Here is a 15749-nt window from a genome sequence, read left to right on the forward strand (position 1 = left end):
TAACATACTGCAATTTACTTACAGTTTACTTTGTGCTGGGGACGACCCTATATATGTCTCATGTCGTCAATTCTTCCTTATGAGTTTGTGACATGGCAGGTATTTTTGTTAGTAGCTTTACAAGGGAAAGAACTGAGGTCAGAGGGGTTGAGGAACTGTGTAAAGTCATACAACAAATTGCATTGGGGGCTTGACATGTTGCCTATTCCACTCTTCCTTGTTGCATTTCTTACGTTTTGACACGCACAGACATACCAGCATCCCTCACCAGCTACGATGTTATCAGAAAGAGAGCCAGATGAATATGAGGCATCCTAGGGAGGACTCTTTGCATGAGGCTCTTCATCAGTCGGAAAATACCATGCATGTGGTTGGTACTGTACATATCCAGGTCTGTGTTTCAGAGCTACGATGTAAGACCAGAAGTCTTCAAATTCCAATATTCTGCTTGAGGAGACAGCCCAGAGAGCACAGTTAACTGGAAATTGGCATGACAGGAGCATTATTTGCTCTCCTGGGCTGCTCAGTCCAGGCACAGCACTCTTACCTGTGCCACTGAGAAGTGAAGACTTCATGCAGACTGCATATGATTCATGTCAATCATAGATTCGTGGATATGAAACATTTTAATGAAAAGTGGGGATCCACACATATTCATACACAGGAGTAATATTCATGTGACCTTATACTACCCATATATTTTTTCTTTTACTTTCATTCTACTCATTCAATATTTGATGATGACTCAAACAAATGAAACAAATGAGACAAATGCGCTCCTAATGCAGTCTCCCCTTCCACTGCTTGTCACAGTCTGTCTCCACCATCCTTGTTGTCCCTGTCTTTTATGGGATTATCACATCAGGTAAATTTTCACATTGCTAAGTCTAGAAAATGCCTACTCTGTCCTTTTGTCCCTGTACAGGGTGTGGCTTCTCTATATCTATTTATATCAGTCATAGTTCTAAGGCTTGCTTCCCCTGTTAGATCTCAGACCAGGTTATTTCCAATGAAAGTAGACCATGGAGTCAAGGTAAGATGACTTACTCAACACAAACTCGTCTTCAGAGCTACTCTTGACTCCATGGTCTACTCCAGTTGTCTCCCCACTCTTGCCCATCTGTGACGACCACCCTGAGGAACTAGATGAGTATCTACTTAGCTAGTTCTGCTCCTTTCATTGGAAATAAGTATTTTTTGTGTTGGGACATACACAGAATGATGGCCCGTCTCTCTACTGTATTTGGAGGAAAAGATATCAACCTTCCTCTTTTCATTCTTATGGTTTATTTTTGAAACTGAACATGACTCATCAAAGAGTTAGCACATGATGGACCTCAACTCACAGGGAAAAAAATCATTATTTTCCAGTCTATTTTATGCACTTCACACAGGACAGAATTAAAAGCACACTGAGAAATCATCTGAGAATCACTTTGTGTGGCTCTGTGTGAGGGAGCCTGGCTTCACTTAACACTGTCAGTAGCTTCTAGCCTTTCGTTGATGCCCAAAGAGATATTTAACATACTTTGGTATTAGAGCTAGAAATATTTTTAAATCCCATAAAGTTGTAAACTCTGACCAAGGAGAGAAAAAAAATTCCTCAAAAATATGTTTATACAGACTGACTAAATAACAAGAAGGACTAACTTTAAATTTGTAGATCTGCCAGTGAAGTTCTTTTGCCGATATCTTTCATCAGAAATAGATTTTAAAAATATTGGTTCATTCAGTTCAATAGCTGAGACACTCAAGGTGGGAGGAATTACACAAATAGTATTAAAAATGAAAACAATTTTAAAAACCTAATTCAGGATTCATTTGCAAGTAAAGGAAACTTAATTTAAAATTAGTGAAGTCAATAGTAAGGAGAAAAAAAAAGCATACCTTAAAAATAAAGCAGAAGCATTGGGAAAACTGAACCCAGTTAATAAATACCAGCATCTGGATACAATTTCTCCCTTCCATTCATAAAAACCTGGGTGGACTATGCTCTCAGGTAGATCACCTTCTCTCAAGGTCCTTGGACGACTTGTTTACTTTCAACTTCCCCTATCAATCACTGCAAAAGAAATCATCTCTTCTCACTTCTAAAAAAAAAATGCCTAAATATGAACAAGGTTACATGTCCATCCCATGTCCTTCATACAGCAGAGCAGGTTAGAAGAAGATGCTACATACAGTCTCCTCATACACCCTCCCAGGACTGAAAGAACTGGGGAGTATCAGTCCAAAGTAAAATCAAGGTGCCATTTGTCTGAAGAGAAATATGTCATGTCCAACCCAGCATCCAAATGAATCAGTTCCCCAGCCTAAACCTATAAAATGATGACAACATTCTTTTATGAAGCCCAATGATGCAATGTCACCACTGCAACTCAGGACAAAGCAGTAAAGTGAAACTACACATTCACAAATATATCAGAACAGAATCTTTTCCATGTCAATAACCAGAAAGTATGTGGGTCACTCAGAAGGGAATCAAAAATCTGAATCCTTTCAGAAACTTTGGTACATTGGAAACTCAATTCTTCCAAATACAAGCTCCCCTGTCCGAGGCCCTATTCCTTCACATCCCTTCACTTCTAGTCCTGACATTGCACCATATGGTGTGAGCCAAATACACTTGTATGCAAGTGCGTTCTGAGTAAATGAGCTAAAAATGCCTCCCATTCACAATGGCTCTCGTTTCAACTTAACTGTGAACACTAGATTACTGCAAACACCAAAATAATAGTGTTGCTAATGAGGAGAATTGTTCATAACTATCACACTATCAACTCTAATGCTCAGTCATAATGGTTATTATTTATTGATATCTTATGTGTATGCAAAGCAGTAACTGAAACCAAAAGTAGCCTTTTAGCAGAGCCCAAGTTTATTAAGTTGTGAGTACTTATCTCCTTACATATTTAAAACAAATTTTTCACTCTAAATTTCTGTGATCTGAGGCATCCTGATAGAAAAGGCAGAGTCTGAGACTTTTAAGACAAAATGCCTCCTATAGCTCATAGAGGATAGAACAAATTTACGAATGAAAACTTGTAGTACTGGTAAGCACAAAGACAATCAGGCATTTCATTCATCGTCAATGGGAATGCCTTTGATCCAGCCTTTGGAAAAGGAATTTGACATGACATATTAAAATTTTAAAAGCTTATATCCTTTGACTCAGCAGGTCTACTTCTGAGAATCGGTCTCATAAAAATTAAAGTACCAGTCCATATGACATGTGTAACAAGGATGTTTATTGCAATGGTGTTGCTAGTAATGGCAAAAACTTTAAGCAACTTAAATGTCTACAGAGGGTGGAGAGGGTGAATACACTATAATGCAACCTGACTATTAAAATAATGAGTACTATTCACAAGTCGTCTTGAAGAAGTGTGTACAATGTAGTATTAAGTGAGAAATGCCAGGTGCCAGGGAGGACAGATGGATAGACAGACACACACATACATAGTAGCATGGTCACATCTCTAAAAGAAGAATAGAGATTGTGTTCCGGTTTTGCAATTAAAGTCATCTTGTCCTCTACTTCTTCATTTGCACAATAAAGCTAATCTTTTGTAAAGATCAGATTAGATAATGATGAAATTATTTGTGAGCAGTAAAAAGTGTTAAAATATCATAAAACAATACCATTATAATACATCCTTTCTTGGGGCTGAAGAGGTGGCTCAGCAGTTAAGAGTACTTATGATTTTCCAGACGACCAAAATTTAGTTTCCAGCACTGTGTAGAAGTTACAACCACCTTTAACTCCAGCTTCTGGAGATCATTTTCAAAATATTAATTATATAATCCACAAACATTAGTCTTTTACTTTTCTGAATTATTCCTCAATATCTTCAGAGATTTGAGGTTTTTATTCCAAAACTTATTTTTATTCTCACAGATAAAAATATCTGTCACTCTGCATGAAAGAATGTGAAGTTTCTCCTTGTGACTAGATCATTAGAGAAAGCCACAACTGATCATAATGCAGAACCAACTGACTGTGGGAGACAGTGCCAATGGATGCATCTACAACACAACTCCTGTACTTAGACCACATTAGGAAACGGGAGATAGACTATAAGAGTCATAGGACCAGGAAGTCTGCTGTGAAATTATGTTTTGCAGAAATGACAGGAAAGCTATACCCATGATACCTCAACAATATGGCTCCCCAGGCAAGACATGAGCAATGACAGTACCAAGAGACATATTAACATATGAGGAGGAAACCGCATCTGAGGCCCACCCCTAGACAAAGAACTATAGGTAAGCATTTGCCCATATGTATAACAATAATAATCAAAGAAAAGGAAACCATCATATTGAGAGGGAGTGAAGGGAGCATATGGGAAGAGTCAGAGGGAGGAAAGGAAGGAGGAAGTGATATAATTATATTTCAAGTAAAATTAAAAATGAGAATTAAAAAAAAAAAACAGATCTCATGTCTCATGTAAGCCTGAGGTTTGGGCTCCAGGACATCCTCCAAAGGAAATACTGACTTGCAAAGTAAGTATTTTAGATCTACCTATGCTAATATCAACCATCTCCTTGGGTCTCTAACTGGATGTAACCACAAGATGTAACTGGATGTAATACACAAGAGAGATAACAAATGGTGAAATTTAGTTAATACAACTACATCCCATACCAGATCACTCATCCCATGCCAGAAAAATCTGTGCACGAGTTCCCCACAGGAGCCATGCAATCCATTCAATACTTCCAGACTAATAGGATTATGTTTATTTTGATGCTCAGTTAAGCAGCTGACCATAGAAGATAAGAGCCTTAAAGGAATGTGGTGATATTAGGAAGTTTCCACTTTTTAAAATCAATGCATTCTCTCTTTGTATAGCTTTCTCTAGAGAATTTTAATCATGGGATAGCACAATCTTCTACTGTTCTACTTGATGACACGCACATCTATCCTGGCTCTGCATCATTCTAGGATGTAGCCTTTTTTATGCCTCAGTTATTTCTGTTGCAAAATGGGAGCAATGCTCATAACCACACTTAAGACGATGATGGTTAAATGAATTGAAACATTAAAGAGCATAAATATATTACCTAATGGATACTGAATAAATATGAGTTCTTATTATCCTAATCTTTCTGCTTAACAAGTTTATATTCTTTTCCATATTGATTCTGTCATCTTTGTAACCATCATTTTATTGATGGTTAGTAGGCCAAAGTCATCTGGCTCTACAGATGAGCATTCTTTAGCTTAGCTGTACAGCATTCCAAATAAAGGAGTGGTGATTTCTTATTTCCAATGTCTTCCTGGTAGTTCATAGTTATAAATATCTTAACATTTATATAGCAATTATTTATGTATCTTAAGATTTATTTATTTTACTGTATGCATATGAATGTCTTTCCTGTATGCATGTACACCACTTAGATGCCTGCTGTATCTCCTGAAATTTGAGGTTATAGAAGGTTGTGAGCCATTATGAGGTTCCTGGGCATGGAACATAGGCCCTCTGGAAGAGTAATAAGTCTGCTTAACTGCTGAGCCAGCTCTTTTTCTGCATTCTTAATTATATCTGGTTAACACATGCAGAAAGAAGATAGAAGAAGGAGGTATATATTAGCCTTTCAGTTTGTTGATACATATTGACAGTAGGACTTAAAGTCATGACTACATTGTTACTTATTCCTTTCTGAATCCCCTTTAGAACTTGGCATGAAGCTCTTCATCAAGCCATTCTATGCACCTTGAGATTTATTCTCTGAATTCACTTAGAGATCATTATACAAAAATCTCCATATGAAAATTAATCTATAAAGATTCTAATTTTTATAACTCAGTCCCCTAAGCAAATCATTTCATTTTAGAGCCACAATACGAATAAGGCAAATTTGAACTAAAAAGAAAAAAAAAAGTCCAGGAAAACCCACTTTTCAATGACATTTTTAGAACATCAAATTCTCCCTATGAATCATATGTTCATAAACTATGTGCCCCTAAACATTTAGTTCCTCTGACTCACTCTGAAATACCCTGACAACTTCTCCATTGAAATTCAGCATTTTCCAGTACTGGAAGATCATCCTTGTGTCTAATTAGTTCCCTTCCCATTGGCAAAATGTAATAGTGATGTTCTCTCTGTATCTACATACTCTAGAATGAAGCACACAGCTGGACCCTCCAACTGCCCACATCTGTTTTGTCCTTTCCAGGTGTGCCTCTCCTAACCTAACTCTGGGCTTCCCCTGTCCTTGCCTGATACTGCTCTCCACAGATCTCAGAAGGCATTTTCTCCTTCAAAATATTAACCGCTGTATAAAACTGTTTCCATTTGTATTAGTAAGGGGAGCGGGCTATGGAACTAGACTATGTGATCGTGGAGGCTGGGGTATCTCAAGATTTTCAGGTGGCCAGCTAACTGGAGAACAGGGAGAGACAGTGTATGAGCTCAAGTCTAAAACCCGCCTAAACTGGAAACCCCAAAAGAGTAGATATTTCAATTTCCATTTGAAGGCTGAAAGAGACCATGTCAACTAGAAAGGTCGGGTGCAAATCATTTATATCAGAGCCTGACACACTTTCTGTCATGTTTAGACCTTCACCAGGTTGGACACAGGTCACCAGCATTAGGTAGAGCAATCTGTTTTATTTGGTTTCCTAAAGCTTATCCAGAAACATCATCTTCAACACACACACACACACACACACACACACACACACACACAAAATACATTGGCAGTCCAGTGGCCAAGGCAAGCTGAACCGTGAAAGTATGTATTTTACCACCTATTGAACCCATGCTGTCTGTGCTCTATCTTCAGGGTCTGCTTAAATAATTGCACCCACATTTCCTAAGGTTTGTGGACTGATTCAGCCTTCTAAAGCATAGCCAGTTTCCCCATTACCCTCCTCGTCTCCTAACACCCCTGGGAGGCTACATTGTTCTTCGGGTCACTGTATACACACAACTTAACCACATAGAAGAAAACTGGAACCTGGAATGATTACTGTCAGTGGATCTTTCCTTTACTGCCAGTCATTAGTCTCCATTGCCACCTTTCCACTCCCCTGCTTCAGAATCTGAAATTCATTTTTTTTGCATACTTTTCTATTCTATTGCTACAAATCACACTGGGCTGTTGGTCTTCCATGCTAACAAGTTTCTTTGCTACAGATTTATTGAATTAATTAAATTTCCAGAAAGTTCACTCTTTGTTTTGTCTAGCATGTAAGTGGCACTCGGGGAGAGAGCATTTATAGGAGGAAAAGCAAGGCGAGTGCTAATTTAAGTCATCATAAAACACACTTTAAAAGCCCACATCTTCCAAGTAGGCCCTTACTGACCATAATCAGCCTCTCAGGCTGGACAAGTAAGTGACTTTAGAGAACTGGAAATTTTACCTCGGTGGCCTTGCCTGAACCCAGACTAAGTTTGAATTTAAAGTCATCCTTTTGAAACCTCACTGGACATACTAACAGTATGGCTGGGGTTGTTCTCAGGCTGGCAGAACAGCAAGTCATGTATCCTCTCTGCCCTTGACCCCTCATATGTGAAATGAGGAACCCTGACTCATTACTCAAGATGGCTGCCTGTGTCTAATTAATTAACACACATCCAAAAGACAGACCACGGAATACCTTTCTTTGCTCATTCCCCTAAGCATTCAGTGTTCCCTGCACGGTCTAACCTATGTTTCCTTAAAAGTATGCTCCTTTTCCAATCCATAATATACTTTTATCATCACATACAGACACTTTCCAGCATGTATGCAGACTTTAGTTTCCTGTTTTCACCGCTGCAGTTGTTTAAGTCTCATGTTTTCCTTATCAAATATTCACTGAGGTGCCTGTTTATTTCAAAGCGCTTTAGAGGTCCGTGCCAAAAGACTTTACTTCCCACTGGCACATATCTGGTCAAAGAACCCACATCAAACTCAGTTTTACTTTCCGTGCTCCAAAGCACCTTCTGTGGCCAGACAAGAGATGATGGAAACCCCATTCGAGAACATCAAACCCTGCCAGGCACATTTCCATCTGTCCTGTTGGAGATTGCCAAAAGCTCTTTCCCCCTTGTAAAATAAGTTAGTCAAAAATCCTTGCAAGCTTAATGAAGACTGGAAATGGTAGTAGTCCCTACCCGAAATGTTCTCAAGATCAATGGGAGCATGCGTGAGAAGAAAACAACTAATGCATAACAGGAATATGCTTAGGATTTCCTTTCAAAACACAGAGAGGTAGAGGGGGGAAGGAGAGAGGGAGGGAGGGAGGGAGGGAGAGGGAGGAGGGGAAAGATTCAGCCTACATGATAAAGAATTCTACTCTTAAGAAAGATTAGTGTAGTAAGAAAGAGTAGTGGTGGTGCACGCCTTTAATCCTAGCCCTAAGGAGGCAGAGGCAGACAGATCTGAGTTCAAGGCCAGCCTGATTTATAAAGTGAGTTCTAGAACAGTCAGGGCTATATATTGAGACTCTCTTTTTCTCTCAAATAGACAGAAAGATAAACAGATAAATGATAGATAGATAGATAGATAGATAGATAGATAGATAGATAGATAATAGATGGATGGATAGATAGATGGATAGATTAATAGATAAATGCATACATAAACAGATGAGAGAGAGAGAGAAAGAGAGAGAGAGAGAGAGAGAGAGAGAGAGAGGAAGGAAGGAAGGAAGGAAGGAAGGAAGGAAGGAAGGAAGGAAGGAAGGAAGAGAAAATTCTTTGAACCCTGAAAGAAAAAGCAGAGTCTGAAATCAGGAGGTGGAAGAGAAACCAAAGAGACACCAAGAAGGAAGCGTTGATGTCAAGAGCTTTGGTGTGAATTACAGTCAGTGGACGGCCATCTAAATCAAGCCACGAACTGCCATGCAGACAGACATTGGAGTAAGGACAACCTGGTGGGTGTGGGGATGGAGAACATTAGTGACGAGCATGCTTGCTCCCTTTCTAAGGCAAAACCAAGATCATTACCTAGGAAAGCCTGTTAGTCTCTCTATCCTCTGACATGTTGTTCATTAATTAACCTGTGTGAATTGTGCCATATCTCATCTATGATCCTACTTTTCAATGTCTTCCAATGTCCTTAGGACATCCAAATACCCCACACAACCTGATCTTTGCCTGATTTTCTTTTCATGTTTCCCCTAAATAGCATGTTCAGATCATGCTTGAGCAGTGATATTCAACATGGTAAGGATTTTCTTTTTTCTTAACAAAGCCATGGAGTACTGATTAACACCAACCCCCAAAAAAGCTTCCTAAAATAAAAATTTCATTGTGCCAATAGAATTTGCTTTCTAACTAAAAAGTCTCTGCCTCTGTAAATATGTCACTGAAAAAAAAATACATTAACAAAATAACATGTTGACGATTTTAAAAGAAGAAGAAATTTAAAAGATGTGGCTGAACAAGCAAAGGCCAGAGGTTCAACCACAGCCTTCGGAAATGAGGTCAGAGCTGACTGGAAAGAGTGACCTCTCCAGCTGCCTTCGTGATTTTACTTCCTGTTTGTTCTCTCACTCTCTGTCCTCAGCTTCCTTCTGTGACTCGCCTGCTGACAGCTGGCTGCTCTCACATTTAACGTGCACGCAAGTGCCTGTCGAGAAGTGTATTAGACAAGCTCTAGGGTGGATGCAGGAGGTCTGAGACAGGCTTCGAACACCCTTCACAACTAAGTCTAAATGCTACCACTGGATGAGCACCTCTAATGTAACAGATTGGCGCAGTCCTGCGTTCACTTACTATGTTCTTGCCAACGTGGGAATGCTTCCCTGATGAGTCAACTGGAAGATATGTTAATATGAATTGTCGTTCTATGAATTGCATATAGAGAAGTATCTAGTCTCATTGGGCAGGGGGAAAAAAGGTATGAAAAGGGGATAAGACATTTCCCCAACTACATAAAAGGGGATGAAGTTTTCAGAATACAATATAGAAGAAAACAAAAAGCCATGTGCTCTCTGTTCTTGTTTACATGTAGATCGGGAAACAGATAATTGAGCCACTGAGCTAAAAATCACAGAAACAAATGCTAAAAGTATTAAGGAAGATTTCATTAGGCCACATTGGTAGAAGAAGGCAGTGAATAGAAAATGTGAGCTCAGAAGCAAAGATGCACGTGCTTCCTACCTCTGGGTAGCAGGATGCTTCTAGGAAAAGATGCACGTGGAGCCCGAAGCGCTTCTCTCCAACGCTTTCCCCTCTATCCTCCCTCTGGTTCCTGCACCATTTTGTGTTTTCTCTCCCTTCAACATAAGGTCTGGTCCCATAACCTGTTTCCCCAAAGCAAGAACAAGGCTATATACATCTCCTCTTGCTCAACATCTTAGGAGACATGTACAATTCACCATACTTTGTTTTCCTACTGGTGAGGTGAGCTTCCTGGGCATACATACTAGATGGACGAGTACACAGCGATAGGGAGAAAACCTAGCAAAATCCCTGAATTCAAAGAGAAGCTTGGCTTTCAGGAAGGATAGATCAGGACTAATGTGGCCTGACAAGAACATTTTCAGGGAGACAATACAGCGCCGACTGAGATCAGAGATGTAAAGGACAGACACTGTAGCTTACATTAAGAACTATTAATTTAATTTATCCAAAATGGGAGGGCATTGCAATGTTTTCAGCATAGAAGCGATGTATTCATGCTTTCAGAGGTAACTGTGCTTGTGCATAGACAAGGTCAACCATTGATTCAGGTAAACCTCCAATAGTCTCTTGACTGTTGAGAGTTTGGTGTAGCACAACTCTTACTTAAATGGTACTTTAATAGTTAGCACATCTTATCAATGTAACCTCAAAGGTGACACAAAGTGTGATCCCTGGATTCCTGTAAAAGCCCAGTGACATTTTTGTCATGGTAGGGGAAAGCCTAACAGATGGTTGCAAGGTTTTTCTTGGTTCTATTAGTGGTTATTCTGTCTTTGGATGTAAAACACCCTAGCATCAGGTTTTGTCACAGTGGTAACCACAGTGCTTAAATTCTGGCTGCTGTCTCAGCTCAGCTGTGTTCCTAATTAGAAAATAACCCCCTCCCTTATAGCCTCTTTCCTGAAGTTACCAAATCCTAAATGATGTTGAGGTTAAGATGTCTCCCTTCTCAAGCAGAATCATCGTATACAACAACATGTTCTCTAATACAGACCTGCGATTTAGAATTATAATATTGTTGAGATTTTTACATCAGAACAGATCCTTTTGTTACCAGGTGCTCTCTGTTTCTATGGATACGCTCAGAATGCATTTATTTAACTATGGCCCTGCTGCAGGACTTGAAGCTTTCTTGCTTGGATAAATTATTGTTCCACCAACTAACTACTTCCTTAATCTTTCAGATCACACAAGTAAGAGAGGAAGTCAGAAGGGCAGAGTGCAAAGGTTTGGAGAAGCCTTCTTAACATACAGCATGTCTTGGGTAAATTACTTAACCTGAATGTCATTTCCCTCATCAAAAACAACGAGAATAATAATATCCACTTCCCAGGATTAAATTACTATAGCAAAGGAAGTGTTTTCTCTAATTCTAGTACAGATAAGGTCGTCAGTAAATGTTTGTCATCTCTGACTAGCTGGCAATTCTCCTGCAAACAAAACCACATACAAATTACCAAATTGTCTTGAACTAATGAAGCCAAGATTACAATAGATCTTAAGACATAGTAAACTAACCGTGAATGCTTTCCCCTCAGCTCTACCTCGGTACAGGCTTCAGGATTCCAGAACCACCTTTGTTCTCATGTCATACCTAGAGTTTTTCCACAATGCAACATGGAAATGTAGCTCAGTGGTAGACCACCTGTGTAATCAAACTCAAACCCACAGATTCCATTTCCAGTACCCTAAAAATATAATAATCATATTTGCTTATGTTGTGCATACTAAAACAGTCCCCCACCCCCATGGAGAACAAGTTAGTGATGTCCTCAAAGTTTCTGGATGCATAAATTCTTTGGGACTACAATCCTACTTGTAGGAAATTATTCTATATATAATTTCCATGCCAGATGAGGTGCCATGTGCTTTTGATCTCAGCACTTGGGATAACATACAGATCTTGTATAAGTTCAAAGCCAGACTGGTCTGCATAGATATTTAATATACGCACAAAGACATTCACTGTACCATTATTTGAGATAACAAAATATTTAAAGTAATTTAATTCTGATTATAAAGAAAATAAATAAATGGTGATATGTCTGTCTATAGCCAGAAACACTACAAATGAAGCAACATAGACAGAATAATCTCCAAGCTAAATCAAGATACAAAAACAAGGTACAAAGCCAAATCTATAATATGCTATTATTTGGAAATATATATACACATATATTTATATATTATAATACATTTTTATATTTTCCAAGTAGTAGCATATTATACATATTGCTCTCTCTATTAAATACATTTAGGCAGGAGAATACATACATATGTGCATATGTGTGCGCGTGTATGTGTGTGTGTGTGTGTGTGTGTGTGTGTGTGTGTATAGTCACATGAATGCCTGGTGATTACAGAGGTCAGAAGAGAGTGTCAGATCCCCTGTAACTGGAGATAAGGATTGTGGTAAATTACTACATGGACACTGGGGACACTGCTAGGTTCTCGGCAAGAACAAGAACTTTTAGCCACTGAGAAATTTCTCTAGCCACTGCTTTAATTTTCTTAAAGATAAATATATTCATAATTATTTTTAAATAGTAGAAAGAGAAGGAAATTATTGGGAAGAAAGATATTACTGGTCAAACCTCTGTTGCCTCCACAGCACACTGCCCACCAGTTCACAAGCATTATTGAGTTCAGTCCTTAATATTCTCGTGCCTAAAGCAATGGAAAGGACCCAGGATCTCCCCACAGGGGGCTCAGAGTTTGGACAGATGGATGGATGAGACTGCCAAAGAAATATTGAGCAGCATCTAGTAATAATGACATCTTATAAAGCATGGGGGCTGGCTGCTAAAGACTTTACAAAAACCAACTTTATAAGGCTCCCTTAACAGAGGTGACAGCTTAAGGGGCAAGTCACATCTTCTTCTTTCTCCATGTCCTTGTCTTCAAAATGGAGTCATCTTCCCTGACTTCCACTTCACAGGGATGTCACTGGGATTAACGAAGTATTCTGTGCTTATGTCTTTCTTCTGAAAACTCAGAAGAGTGCTTTCAAAGTATCCTCATTAATATTCCCAGACTGGCATCTAGATTTCCTGCCTTTCAGTTTGGAAGCAGTACATCTATGCCCAAGCACTCCACCTTTCTTCATCTTCCTCAGCCTCACTCTCTTTCTGTACCAAAATAGTGCAGATTCAAGCTTTAAAGTTGGGTGGTTTTATATAGCTCAGGGCTAATAACATCACACAGCTTGCCTGCAAAAGAACCCACCTGTACATTCTAAAATCTCCACGGTACCCATTACATGCATATGCATGATACACCTGAGCACTTGGTAAGGAATCAAATACCTCAGAGGGAAAACTGTTCATAGTCAAGACTGTTCTCTAAGAATGGTGCATCTCGGTAGCAATGAGGGCCCTGTGGGTTAGACTTAGAAATTTAGGGATAGAATAAAAGCCCCAGCTCCTGCTGTGGCTCCCATGGACCAAACCATTCTGCTTAACAGGGGTCATCTGGGGTCATAAGAAGAGCAGAGAAAGATGAGGTGGGAGCAGACACGACACGGAAGGAAGGGAAAATGGAGGCAGGAAGTCACAAGAGGTCATATAGAGTAGGACGTGATTCTGCTCTATGAAATGTTCTCCCTTATGGAAAAAAAAATCCCCACTGAAGCTTATCAAGTACTAGAGGTTTATGAATATTCTTCTGTCGGTATGAAACTGGGCTGTTGGTACCCACAATTCATAGAGATGTTGAAGTATAAAACAGACAAGCTAATAAGCCTAGAAAATTATAGAACAGCATTAGACTTTCAGTGACTGGAGACTGACTAGGATCCAAACTAATAACGCTAAATCTGTAACTCAGCAGTTCTCAATTGGTGGGTGAGCCATGACTCCTCTGGGACTCTAAGGACCCTTTCACAAAGGTCACCTAAGACCTTCTGCAAACATAGATATTTACATTACAATTCACAACAGTAGCAAAATTCCAGTTATGAAGTAGCAGCAAAAATAACTGTATGGTTTGGGTGTGGGTCACCATAACATGAGGAACGACAATATTAAAGGGTTGCAGCATTAGGAAGGTTGAGAACCAGTGCTCTCACTGATAAAGACTCAGCTCACTTTTGACTATGTATATGTGGTGTTTACTCATGTATACTATTTATGTGTATTTACAAATACCAATGTTTCTAAGAAGTAAAATGTTACTTTTAAAAAGATGACCCAGTTCAGCAAAAGATGTGAGACAGAAAAGTAAACAGCTTATCTTTCCAATAACCAGAATGGAATTCAACTCTCTTTCGTCTAGGCAGGTGCTGGCTAAGTCTCAGCAAACCAGGCCACCTTCCAATACTGTCTTTCTTCAAGCTGACCTCTGCCCTGCCTGGATGTCTGAGAACAGCACTGGCTAAGTACTCCTCAGGCTCTGTAGTAGGAGGGCTGCCTACTCAGATGGCACTACCTGTTTGGCCCTTGGCCAGTATGACAAAACAAAGCTTCTTGCCTGCAACTGAGAAGAAATCATTTGCATAACTTAAAGCTATGTTGGAGTGTTGTGCTTCATGTCTGAGCGGCATAAGTCTTGAGCTTTAAATAGCCCAACCCTAACATATATTTAAGAGAAGTGTTTTAAAGGCTGTGTTACATAAAGCGGAACAGTTAGTGACACCGCAGTTAAGTGCCAGGTCCCTTTCTTGCAAAATTGACAGAAACCAGCCTCAGTTAGGCAGCTGGGAGGAAAACTTTCCTATGATAGGAAACCTAAAAGAGGTCATCCATACTCACAACTTGAAGGCTCATATAATGTTCTCCCAGCCCCAGTGATCTCCCTTCTGGGTTAGCCACTGCCTTATCAACTGTCTAACAACCACCATGAGGTCAGTCTGGCAGCACAGACAATAAAAGAGGAGTCATAACAAAGGAGTGCTGGAATGTGCCCCAGGGACAAAGCTTTGTCTAGGAGACAAAGGTGGTAAAAAAAAAAAAAATGTCCCCTTTTGGCCTCTTTACTGGGATAGACCACAATCTGGCCTCAAATTTGAGCCCCTCCCATTCTCTTACCTGCATTCCAAGATCTGTGTTTCTCTTACTTTCCTAAACAGGAAGTCGGCCAGTCTTAGCAGAGGCTCTTCCCCCTTGGTTGCACATTGGGGTAACTTAAGAGAATTCAATTTTAATTACTCTCTCATTTCTAATAGTTGTTTCCTACTCTTAAGAGAGCATGAGAGACCAAACTCAGCAGATTCACCTCTGGAACTTTTATATACTATGTATGCTTAAAGTTCACCCCAAATTGACCACAACAGAATCTGGAACAGAGGTTTGACCAGGTGTGCTTGAAAATATACCTACATATTCTTTGATGCAAATTCCTAACAGTGAATACAAGCAAGATGGAATATAGGCTATGCTTAAAGTTGGGAACAAAACATACTAAACATCCAGGGATGAGAGAAATAAGACCACCACAGAGATTTGGTCTGAATATCAAGGATGGAAGTACAGTTGCTTCAAGGTAATTTGTAAAGAAGATAAAGATTCCAAACCATACCAGGAACCAATCCCGCCAAATGGTCTACCTGAAACAAACAAACAAACAAACAAACAAACAAAAAGAGCTGTAACCAGTATTCACAGTCTTAGGTGTTTGTGTTCACCT

The sequence above is a fragment of the Apodemus sylvaticus genome, chromosome 5 (assembly GCF_947179515.1).
Source record: "Apodemus sylvaticus chromosome 5, mApoSyl1.1, whole genome shotgun sequence".
NCBI lineage: Eukaryota > Metazoa > Chordata > Mammalia > Rodentia > Muridae > Apodemus > Apodemus sylvaticus.